At 46.7% G+C, this 12,528-nt stretch overlaps 1 protein-coding gene across 10 annotated transcripts in view; it reads left to right on the forward strand.

Annotated features, from left to right (window-relative positions):
• Positions 1–12,528, forward strand: part of Fam219a (family with sequence similarity 219 member A) — a 54,096-nt gene that overhangs the window by 23,381 nt on the left and 18,187 nt on the right. The gene's annotated exons all lie outside the window — the stretch shown is intronic.

The raw sequence follows: 12,528 nt of genomic DNA on the forward strand, positions 1-12,528 counted from the left end.
TGGAAATGCCTAACCAGGCATTTTCTTGACCTCAAAAATCAAGAAAAGGCTGAAAATGAAAAAGGACCTAGTACAAACCTGGAAAACTTCACATCAAATCTGTAGCTAAGTGAATAGCAGTGCTCTAGTATTGGCCTCTTAGAGCTGATCGTGGTACCATAGTTGCGTTAGATGTTCCCATCAGGGGAAACTAGACGGTGAACTCTCTGAATTATCCCAATGTATAAATATAGAATTATTTCAGGACTGGTGAAGATGGCTCAGCAGGGGAAGGCCCTTGCCGCCAAGCTTGATGAGTTGAGTTTGACCCGCAGGATTTACACGGCGAAAGGTGAGAACCAGCTTCTGAAAGTTGTTCTCTGACTTGCACATGGGCACTGTAGCGCACTGCCCACCCCCATAAACAAATGAATATCATTTTAAAACATTTTTAATTATTTCAAAATAACTATAGTTATGGGCTGGAGAGATGACTCAGCTGTTAAAGGCTAGGCTCATAACCAAAATATAAGGCCAAAAATATCTCCACCACCATTTTTTAGTGTATTTGGCTAGAAAAAAAAAGGCTGCCTTTAACAAGATGAGAATAGCTAAAGGGAAAATGAAGACTATATAGCAGGCTCCAGGCCAAGCTGGGCTACACAGTCCATAAATAAACAAAAACTAAAGAGAAAATAGAGTTTCCAAAGAGATCTAATCAGCACTTCCAGTGATTCTGAAGTGGGGGGCATTCTCCTAGGAAAAGACCATTGACTTTGCTGCAAATTAAGCTGTTTCTCACGGTGTGCAGTGTTTGCAGACATGGCCTCCTTGGGGGTGCACACAGCCTAAGGGACCTTGAAGACAATTTTCTGTTTCTAGTCATGTATCTAGTCCCTTTGCTTTCCCCAGTGCAGGCTTCAGACAGGAGTGCAGATGCCTTTGGGAAGGCCCAGGGCACAGTGGCCAGGTCATCATGGTAGAATAAGGAGCATGTGACTGAGGCCCTGCTTCAGGTTTAACCCAGATGACCTTGAAGACATAGTAGATGAAAAGCAGCTCATCCCTAATGACTGTGGAGTCACATTTATTCTCAGTTGTCATCCTCTAGATAAGTAGCAGGCCCTACACACCCAAGGGATCCATTGTGCAGACCTATACCCTCCCAAATCATGTTCAGTAATAAATTCTCACATCCAGTGGGCGGGAGTGAAAGGGCCCCTGGATTTTTAACCAGGAGCTTGGAACTGGCCCCAAGAGTTATCAGAAGGGCTGGAGAGGTGGCTTACAGTGTTCGACTTAAGGAGGACCTGAGTTCATTTCCAAGCACCCACATCAGACACCTCTCAACTGCCTATAACCCCAGCTCCAAGGAGATCCAGTGCCTCTGGCCTCCACAGGCACATGTACATACACACATGTGTATAACTAAAAATAATAAAGGTAAATCTTTTAAAAAAAAAAAGTGAGAGAAGACAAGGAGAGGTGTGGGGGAGGTGGATACAGGAGTCAAGGGTTAGAGAAGACAAGGATAGGTGTGGGGAGGTGGATACAGGAGTCAAGGCCCCAGGACGCAGAGTGCAGGAGCACTTGCCCAATCTAAGCAAATAGACTCATGGAAGTTCCGGGAGCCAGGCATGATAGCACATCCTAGCACTCAGGAGGCAGAGGCAGGAGGATCTCTGTGAGTTTGTGGCCAGCCTAGTCTACAGAGTGAGTTCCAGGACAGCCAGGGCTACAGAGTGAAACCCTGTCTCAAGGGGAAAAAAATCTCCTAGGGAAAGAAGGAATGGATGCTCCTAAACAGAGAGGCAAAAAATGGTGTCCAGAGTAAGTGAGCCATAGGCCTGGGCCCCAAAGCTCAAGAAGAGGAGATGCCCCTGCCACCTGGCTGTGGAAGAACTCAGGCTAAAAGCTAGAGGCCATGTATTAAGGACTATTGCTTTCCCTCCTCAGTAGAGAGTCTAGTCTGTTACCTGAGTCCCAGGTCATCCTCTGTGGACTGGACAGAAAGTGAAATAGGGTGGATTTATCCATTTCCTGTGCTGCTTGTGCTAGAGATAGAGAATCATCTGGTTTTGGAGTGGGTACTAAACAGCATACAGTGTGATTTCTCTGTGCACATGTGTTTATGTGGTTAACACACACCTACCATGCACATGCTTTTTCGACTGCTCACCCTGTGGCAGAGACTATGGGAAACACTCCTCCCCATAACGTTGAGACAGGTGCTATGACGTTCCTCGTTTAAAGGTGAAATGGAGAGCCAGAGAGGTCATGGTGAGGTTCATGTCAGTGGGACTTGGAGAGCTGCAGCTCAGTGGCAGAGAACCTGCCAGGCTTCAGCCGCAGCTGTGGAGGAAGCCACACAGATAAGTAAGTGGCAGAAGTAGGACTTAATTCAAAACCACTTGTTTTGAGCATTACACTATATTTCTGCTCTTGACGCACACACACAGAGAGCTGTGCCAGGACACTAACAGTGGGTAGCTCTAGACCAGTGGTTTTCAACCTTCCTAATGCTGCAACCCTTTAATACAGTTTGTCATGTTGTGGTGACCCCCAAACATAAGACTATTTTTGTTGCTATTTCATATATATATAATTTTGCTACTGTTATTAATTGTAATATAAATAACTGCATGTTTTGATGGGCCTAAGCACTGTTTGACCCCAAAGAGTTTGAGACCCACAGGCTGAGAACCACAACTCTAGATGGTGTGATTAAATGTAATGTTTTTCTACTTTCTTCTTACCTGGATTTTTTAAGTGACTATATTCCTTTTGAATTTAGGAAAATATATCATGTCATTTAAGATTGGGTACTTCCACCAACTTCCTGTAATATCTAAGACAAGAACAAAGCAGGCACAGAGAAAGACTATCTTCTCTGAAATGGCAGAAGGGAAAATTGATGCTGTGTGTGTGTACATATGTGTGGGAGTGTGCATGTGTTGTGCGTGTGTGTTCATGTGTGTATGTGGTGTGTGTTGTGCATGTGTGTGCACGTGTGTGAAATGTGCATGTGCATGTGTGCGATATCTGAATATGTGTGTGTGTGTATGTGTGTGGTAGTCACGGAAGGGAGAGAAAGGAGCTAATGAATGCCACACAGAGAATTTCTCCCTTCCTTATAGTCACCTTGCCCTTGGACAAGGTTTGTTTGGTCCTGAAAGTCCATAGAGACTGGGAACATTTTTTTCACATACACACTAAGATTCTGAATCTCACCCCTTATTAAATCTGGCTAGAGAGTCAAGCTTCTGGCGTGAAGCCCAGGCTGGAGCCATGAGTGATTGGAGTCATTCTGGAGCAACTTCAGGCGTACAGGCCATGGATACAAGCAGGCAGCTGGTGTCAGCCTTGGGCACAAATGAACTGGTGGCATTTAAGGTCACCACTAACAGTAGGCAGGCCTTGTCCAGATCCTCCCACGTGTTCAGGCGGTGATTCAGAACGCTGGATAGCTCCCAAAGAAGCCCTGCTTCTCCTGGCTAAGCCTGGAGACCCATTTCGTTCATTCATTCATTCATTTAGTTTTTTTTAGAGACAGGACTTCTATGTGTAGTCCTGACTGTCCTGGAATTCACTCTGCAGACCAGGATGGCCTCGAACTCAGAGATTCACTTGCCTCTGCCTCCCGAGTAGGACACTGACATTATTAAGGCCCTGTGTTTATTCTAATTTGAATAGCCTTTCTCAACATGTCTTTCACTTCAAGGGCCTGGCCTCTTCTCTTTCCAAGACTATCTGTGAGTGCAAAGGCTCTCTCTGCATCAGCACCTTTGCTACCTTCCCCAAATACACGTCTAGCCTGACTGAACTCTCCTGAGGTCACCATCTGAAGTAAGTTTCAGAGACATCATGCCATCTCCTGGGCTGTCCATGGCCAGGATCTGACAGCAAAATTCCTCATGGCTGTAGGACTCTGTAGGAGTAGGGGAACAAGGGTTCTCTATCTCTTAATATCCCTGGTACCCTCCTCTTTAACCAGAGCATGAGAGAGGGACACTAAGAGAGACACTGAGAATGCTTCAGAGTCTGACAGAGGCGTCTTCCATGGCTACCACCTCACTGCAGCCTGCCAGTGAGGACACATCTGATGTAAGACATTGTTAGGGGACGGGCACTGGCATGAATGGGAGGAGCATATCCAATCCAGCAAGTAAAAGCAGAAATGAAACGTAGGTCCCTGACTGCCTACCCCACTCTAGCCACACATGTGGCCCAGAGCCCACAGGTGGATCTTTGATTGACCACTATCATGGGAAGGGTCCTCTCCCGTTCTCCTAGTGATACTGAGGGGTGTGAGGGCATGAGAGGGCAGCCATTTACGGGCCTTGGATTTTCTAGTAGAAAGTTCCCCTCCTGTCTCTCCCACAGCCAAGTGAATGGGCCAGCAAAGGAGGTAAGAACATGCACCCGCACTGAGGCCCAGCAAAGATGCTCTGGGGCCATTCCTCTCAACCAGTCATGCTCTGGCCTTGTGCAGACTCTTTCCTCCAGAGACTTTGTTTTCGTCAACACTCAGGTTCCTGGATCCTTTGGTGAGGGATCCGTTACACCCCACAGTCACTGCCTAACTTATACTTCAACGAATGTACTGGTCAAAGAAACTGCCCAGATGATCAAAAAGGTTTTCCCTACCCAACAGCCAAATGCATGCAGGCTGGCCCGCACGCCTAACACAACCAGCCACAGTGGGACAAGAAGGGTAGGGAAAGAGCATTCGCTGTTTACAGAGACGTGAGTGGGCCTGGTGGAGTTTAGGCTGGGATGACAAAGGCCACTCTCACCCCAGCTGAAGTGCTTTCAGATAGCGCTCCTGCAGATGTAGCCGCTGGCAGGGCAGAGACTGATGATTGGTAAAAAGAAAACGTTCAATGCCCTGACCTGAGCTGTTCCTCAGCCTACTCCATCTTGCTTTTGGAAACACCTCATTTCAGTTTCCAAGAGGCTCTTACCATGAGGCTGAGCACAGGCTCTCTCAACAAGTATTCATAGAGAAGAAATAAGAGCAGATGAGGGCTTTGCCCAGTCCCAAGAGATTTGTTTGTATTGGGTTTTGTTCAAGTAGAACAATCCTAACTCAGCCAGAGCTCGCTCTCCGTCTGTTCTCAGGGGCAAAGGCGCCCCTGTGTTTTCCTTCCTCATGGCGAATGCTCTGTACTCATTGTTTTATTTAGGAACTGTGATTATGTGACCACAAACCTCACTAAATTGAATACAACCCTGAGCATTCAGAAGAAACAGCGCAGGACTCAAGGGAGGGAGCAGCTGGCTGGAAAGAAGGGCCCATGAATTCTAATACCAAGGCTGCCATCTGGCATTGACCTGGGACAACTCATTTACTCTACCTGGGGCTCTTTCTGGAACTCTGGCCTGGGCCAGAAGCCAAGCTAGCCTGGACTGTCGGGGGGTGAAGAGACCTGTCAGACCTCAGTTGGTGCAGTTCACAGCAAGCTGGAACCCACAGCCGGAGGACAGACTTACTGTCCTGGAGGTTTCTCACAGGTGTCTGCTTAGCTAGCCTTCCTGTCCAGGTGCTGAACTCCCAAGAGGTCCTGGGTCTGGCTGATAAGCATGGCTGTAACCCTGGGTTATCCAAAAGCACTGTGAATGGACAGATCAGAGCAGCCCACCTCTGTTTCCCTCCAAGGGGTTTCAGTGGTTTTGTTTTCAAGCTGCTTGTCCATTCCTCTAATACCCAACAAGAATTGAGACTTAAGCTGGTTGTGGCTGTACAGTTTGTGATCCCAGCACTTGGGAGGTAGAGACAGGAGAATTGGGTGACATGAAACCCTGCCTCAAGCAAGCAGAGCCTTAATTGTTAGCTTCTGGGAGTAAATAATTGTAAATAAATAGCTGAGCTAGACCTTGGTCACCAAAAAGGTCTCAGCTTGTTCATTTGGTCCACAGGAGAAGTTATCTAGAGCTAAATTGCTACCTTGGCCTTGAACTTTATGTGTAACAAATGTTTTATCTACACATGTTTCTGTATACCATATGCGTATCTGGTGCCCCAGGAGGCCGAAGTGGGTATCTCCTGGTCCTGGAGTAACAGATGGTTGTGAGCCACCCTGTGATTGCTGGGAATTGAACTCAGGTCCTCTGAAAAAACAGTCAGTGTTCTAACCCCTGAACAATCTCCCAGCCCCCTTCTGAGGGGTTTAACTAGGCCTAGCCTGCAGATGAGTAAGTGCTTGGGGACTCCTGCTGGGATTATTTTCCAAATTAACTTCCTGGAAAGCAGTTTTTCAGCCTTTAGCTCTAAGAAAAGCCCTAAGAGGATACACAGTTGCAACATTTGTCTGGGTCACCACTAGTCAAGCCCTAGCTACCAGCCTTTGTCACCTGTCACAAACAGACCCTTGCCTTACCCTGCATCTTCTGCTGTCAGATTATAGCCCACACTTCTCTGTACCCGGCACTGGGAAAAGATGCTGTGGAGAAAGACTTAGTCCCCACCTCCAGGAACATTTATTAAACAAATAAATTGTATGAATAATCATTTAATAACATTTGTTAAGTGCATGAAAATGAGGAGGGAGGGAATTGTGAGTATATTACAGAAATGTCTAACCCTGACTTCCATGGGGAGCTTCTAGAGACAACATCCCAGTGGTGGCTGAGGACGAAAGATCCAGGAAGAGGAATGTGAGGTGGAGCGTTTGGGGTGGCCCACTGGGAACAAGACTAGTGACACAGAGTACAGCAAGCCAGGGAAGAATGGTTCAAGGGCTGGGGAGCCTGAAGGGAAAGCCGGCTCTGCGCCTTAGCCCCCCCACCATTCTCAGCCCATCTGAGTCATTCCTTCACTCCCGCTGCTGTGTGTGGATCCTGGGGCAGGTGAGCATCTGCTCCAGCGCTAGCGCGGCAGACTGTGAAAGAGGGCCTAGTCCTAGCCTGGGAAGCCTTCCAGTGGAATGGGCTCCATAACAGCACAGCTGAGGAAGGAAGGAGGTAGACACACCAGGCACTTACCTTCCCTGCATGTTTTCTCCATCACTTTGAACTGTTTATGAACACACAACAGAAGCCATTTTGCTGTTTCGATGGCTCCTCTGGGACTTCCATGCCACGCCCACTCCCTCCTGAGGAGGATTGAAAAAAAAAAAAACCATCAGCTTTCAAGAGTCTATACTTGAATTTCAGAAACTAAATTACATTACTGCATACGGCGCCATTGCCTGCTCCTATCTGTGTGCTCCAGGCACCACGAGGCAGATAGCATCAGCCTATCAAAGCAGCTGGATCCACACAGTTTGCAGACGGCTGGAGCAGGGCCAGAGGGAGTCAGAGTGGGGGTGCAAAACTCTCTCAGAATCCAGAGCACCCCAGAGTCTACTGTGGGCAGGCACCTGGGATTTGGGGTTTTCTCCATAAATTATCGGTTCTTCTATCTGTAAAGAGAGAAGCTATCTTAATGGACCTAGACGTAACAAGCTGAAATTGCTCTCTGAAACGCTGAATCACACAAAAGCACTTGTGACAGTGTGCTCAAAAGGTTTCCTCTGGGGTCAAGACGGACAGGGCAAGGAAAGAGTAGAAACTAATATGTAAAAGATCAGCTCCTATGGTCTTTTTTAAGGTTTTTAAATTTTTATTTTATCTCTATGGATGTTTTACCTGTGTGTGTGTCTGTGTACCATTTATATGCAGTGCCCATCAAGGCCAGAAGAGGACACCAGATCTGGAGTTACAAATAGTTGTGAGGCACCATATGGATACTGGGAATTGAACCCAGGTCCTCTGAAGGGTGGAGGTGGGGGAAGTCAGACAGTGCTCTAACCACTCAGCAATCTCTCCAGCCTGTTTTTGTGGTATTTTTGAGACAGGGTCTCACTCTGTAACCTAGGCTTCTATCCTCCTGTCTCAGCCTCTCCAATGCCAGGATTCCAGATACTAGGTACCACACTTATATTTGTATGTTTAAAAGCCAAAGCAGTCCCAGAAATATTCTATGCTTCCTTGAAGCCCAGGTATGAAGGTCTCATAACCAGAGTTCTCACTAAAACCAGGTTGTAGAGTGGGTAAAGAAAGCATTGTTTCTCTGCCAGGGAACACAGTAACTCTTGGGGTCTCCTTCCTGATTGTAACCAAGATTTAATTCTACAGAGCAAGCATTCCTCTCATAGCAGAAAGTCTTTAGATTATTGAGTTATTTCAAGAGCATCAAATGTCATAATACATTCATTCAACTTGGGAAGTATTTACAGGCCAGTTTTCATAAATAGCAAATGCAAGCTGTTCATGTCTAAAACATGATTGTTTCCCCAAATGCATTTGCTCTGCAACGTCAAGGTTTTGAGAAGAATCCAGGCACAGTGAGGTTGCCAGTCCTGTGCCATAGCTCAGGTCTGCCTTCCCTCACCCTAGTACCTTCCCATTCACTGTTGAATTCAGTGTCTAGATGAAGAGACAGAAGGGCAAAGATGTACCCCTAGCTTTAGCTGCATGGTCTAAATTTCTCTGGCTGTAGTGGGGAAATGTTGTTTACTGAATCTACTACACCTGAAGATGAATTAATAAAGTCATGATTGTTTTTTACATTTGTTTGTTTGTTGTTTATTTTGTGCTTACAGAAGGATGTTATTGAGGGTTTGAAAAGTAAGAAATTATGATACCCACTTCCCAGAGCACAGGTTCCCAGGCTGAGCCTCTGTGTGGCTGTTTAAAATTGCTGAAGCAGGTGTTCCATGTTCTGGGAAAATTGAGTTGCTGTTTCTCTGTCCTGGCTTCCCAGGCCCCTCCTGAACTCTGTGCCTGCTCTCTGTCCCAAAAACTAGAAGTTCAGACCATTGCTGGCTGCTTTTTGCTATAGTCTGGAGAGCATGGCCAGAGGCTATCAGGGAACTCTGGGATTTCCAGAACTGAGTCAAATGCCCACCTGCACCACTTGCTCTCACCTCTAGATTGGCCAGGGCCTGCTCAGCATCCCTTGCTTTTATATCACGCTTCCTAAGAAACAGGAGAACCTGCCATGGTTGAATATGCCTTCTGAAAGACATCGCTCTGTGGGAACCTTGAAGCCTTGCAGGGATCAGATCCATAATTATTGAGAATGAAATAAAGTTTTCATGAAAATGTCAGCAAGCCTAGAATGGTGTGTCATGGGTATCTTCAGATGACTGACCCTCCTCTACCAGACTCGGCCTGTCATTATGGCAACAGCCCTCTGGTCCTGGCTCCTCTCTGTCTGCCGTTATTCTTCTCAAAACCCAAACATCCTTGCCACCACCCTCTCCCTGGTCCCTGCCCCTCTCACCATGGCTCCAGATCTTCTTTTGTCCATCCCTTGTATGTTGATGTTCTGGTGGCTTCTTTCCTCTAGCCCTTCAAATGTTTAAACAAGTACACCCTCCTGCATAGTCATCACAAACCAACCCGTTTCTGTCTCTTATCCAGTGGTGTTATCATTCTCTTAGTCGCCCAGGTCAGCAAGGAAACTGATTATCCTTGCCTAGCTCTTCACCCTCATCCTCACGACCACACTCTTTAACCTGTGGACGTGCCTGGCTCGGGGCTCTTGCACCTCCTTTGATGCTCCTCCTCTAGTCTCTCTGCTCCAGCTCAGTCACCTTTACCCTTTCCTCACCCTGCTCTGCCCATGTCAACCTGACAGGACCAAAGGATCCCCTTAGCCTCCTTTTCATCCCTTTCACTGCCCTGTCCTATGCTGCCTCTGCTTTTCTGCCCTGGGCTCATCTTTCTCCATCCCCTATGTCTTCCCCTTGCATGCTGTCTCCCACCTCACCCTCGTCTTGAGGTAGGGATTGCTTTGGTGGTGGCAATATTTTCTTCCTGTAGAGAATTCACTCAGCAGGAAGTTAGTGATGAAAATCATCCACTGTCATCTTCTAAGAAGGGCCTCAGGGGCCAGCTGAGAGTAAAAGACCTGATTGGACTAGGTGCACACCTTCCAGGCGACTGCTTTGGAAGACAAGTCCCACTGCCCTGTAAGTTCTGGTATGGCATTAATCGTGTAACCTTATCTGATTCCTCTGGAGGCAAAAAAAAAATGGACAAATTAGGTTCAAATCATCTTCTAGGCATGACTATGAGCGCTCAATACAACCTGGACTGTCACTCTTAAAATGGATATGGTTGGCCTTACTTGGTTCGGGGGAAGGGGGTTACATGAAATACAGGTACAGATACAGCACCGTGGCTGTACATATAGCCATATAGTAATGTAGTAATAGTTACTAAAGGATGCATTGACTTTAAGATAGCCATGCCTGGAACAAATTGTTCTGAACAACTCTGCACATGACCAGAACAGAAAGCTGCCTTCCCAGTACAAGCTTAAGTAGTCTCTCCCCTGTTCTGTAAATGATTGTTCCCCTCTTGCCACTAAGAATGTAGCCAGGGGGGCTGGACAGTGGTGGTGCATGCCCTTAATCCCAGCTCCAGGTGAATCTCTGTGAGTTCAAAGCCAGCCTGGTCTACAAGAGCTAGTTCCAGGACAGGCTCCAAAGCTACAGAGAAACCTTGCTTCGAAACACACACACACACACACACACACACACACAAATGAAAAAGAATGTAACCAGGCTAAGATTGGGGTACAGGAATCTTTGTGAAACTGTCTGGGGACATTGGGAGACCTGACCTAGAGCACTGCCATTCAAAAGCATAACCCCTGTACAAACATTGCCATCTGCTGGGATCTGGGATGAAATGTGAACCCCAGGCTGCAGTCCATAGTTACTGAATCAGGCTCTGCACCTCACCAATTCCCAGGTGATCTGTGCACATATTCATGTTGCTGGCCTAGGATAACAGGGACGTGGACTGCACGGGGTGCCACACCTATCTAGAAGAGGCGAATTCTGCACATCACACACGTACATACACAATACTTGTTTTAATGTTAACATAGGAACTGCCCCCAGGTAAGTGAGTACTGTGTGCATGTGTCTGTCTGTCTCTGTGCTTGTACTGTGCTGTCTGAGTGCTGTGTGTGTGAGTGAAGTGTGCTTGCATAATTAATCGGGGAAAAAAAAGTTTGCCGGGCGGTGGTGGCGCACGCCTTTAATCCCAGCACTTGGGAGGCAGAGGCAGGCGGATCTCTGTGAGTTCGAGACTAGCCTAGTCTGCAGGAGCTAGTTCCAGGACAGGCTCCAAAACCACAGATGAAACCCTGTCTCGAAAAACCAAAAAAAAAAAGAACTGCCCCATACGCTTCAATAACTTCCAGGTCAGCCTGCTTAGTTCTCCCAGCCCTAGTCTGAAAGCAAAGGAGACGCTTTATGAGGTTGCCCTCCTGGCTCTGCCATCTCCATGGTTCCTGTAGCTGGTGTTCTGACACAAACAAGGACCCAATGGGCATAAGTGTTATGATTAGCTACCAGGCAATACTGGTGATCCACTTAGGCCTCCCCAAACTGCAGTGTGACAGACCTGTCCCTCCTTTGTCCCCCACTAGTAGCCTCAGGAATATTTTGTCTGGCAGGTGATCCCCAGGGGAAGTTCTGTTCTTTGAAAGAAGATTCCCCAGAGGGAAGAGGAAAATGAGAGCTGAAGCTCTAGGAAGATGATGGATAGGTTTGGTGGCCTGGAATTCCCTGGCACACAGTGTGAAATAAAATATTGAAAAGCAACCATATTCTCACTCATGACTAGGAGCATTGTAAATTGGAACAATCCTTTGGGAAAACGGTTTGATATATATATATATCAAGAATCTTAAAAACATTCATGCTTTTGACTTTGTAATTTTACTTTATTTATGAAATGGTTCCAAATGCATCATTTGCAACAGTGAAAAATTACAAACATCCTGAATGTCAGCCCAAAGGATTACAAAGTTATTGTCCCTCTCCCTGTGGATACTTATGCAGCCATTTAACAGAGAGCAACAAAACCAGTTCTAGAGTATGGAGAATTGTGTTGCAGTACTAATCTGTGTGTGCTGTATGTGTACACATATGTGTGCATGACCGAGCATGTGGATGCTGGAGGTTGATGTTAGGTGTGTTCTGTCACTCATTACCATATTTTTTGAGACAGGGTCCACTCTCACTGAACCTGGAACTCACTGTTTGACCAGAAAACCCCCAGAACCCCTCTTGCCTTCCCAGGACTCAGTTACAGGATGTGCCACATGCCTTGCTTTTCATATGTGTACTGGGGACCCAACCTTAGGTCCTCATACCTGCACAGCAAGAACTTCACCCACGGACCATCTCTCCAGCCCTCTGATACTAATTGTTTAAAATACCAAATAGGCCAGGTGTAGCAATACATGCCAGTAATCCCAGCATGCTGTAGGAAGACATAGGTGGATCATGGGTTTGAGGCCAGTCTGGGCTACAGCTCAGGCTAGTCTAAGCTACATAGCAATAGCCTGTCTCAATAAATGAATAGCCAAAATAAAATAAAATACAGAATAGGCCTGGTGCAGCGTTGCTGCTGGAAACTGAGGTAGAAGCCTGAGTTTAGTGCCAGCCTGTTTCAATAAAACAATAGTAACAACGGCAATCAGAATAGAACATACCATGTGCTTTTCTTTTTAGTGTTTTAAAATGTGTATTGCATGGCCAT

This window comes from Alexandromys fortis, unplaced genomic scaffold (assembly GCF_014885135.2).
Source record: "Alexandromys fortis isolate MF-2015 unplaced genomic scaffold, M_Fortis_MF-2015_v1.1 scaffold_92, whole genome shotgun sequence".
Taxonomy (NCBI): domain Eukaryota; kingdom Metazoa; phylum Chordata; class Mammalia; order Rodentia; family Cricetidae; genus Alexandromys; species Alexandromys fortis.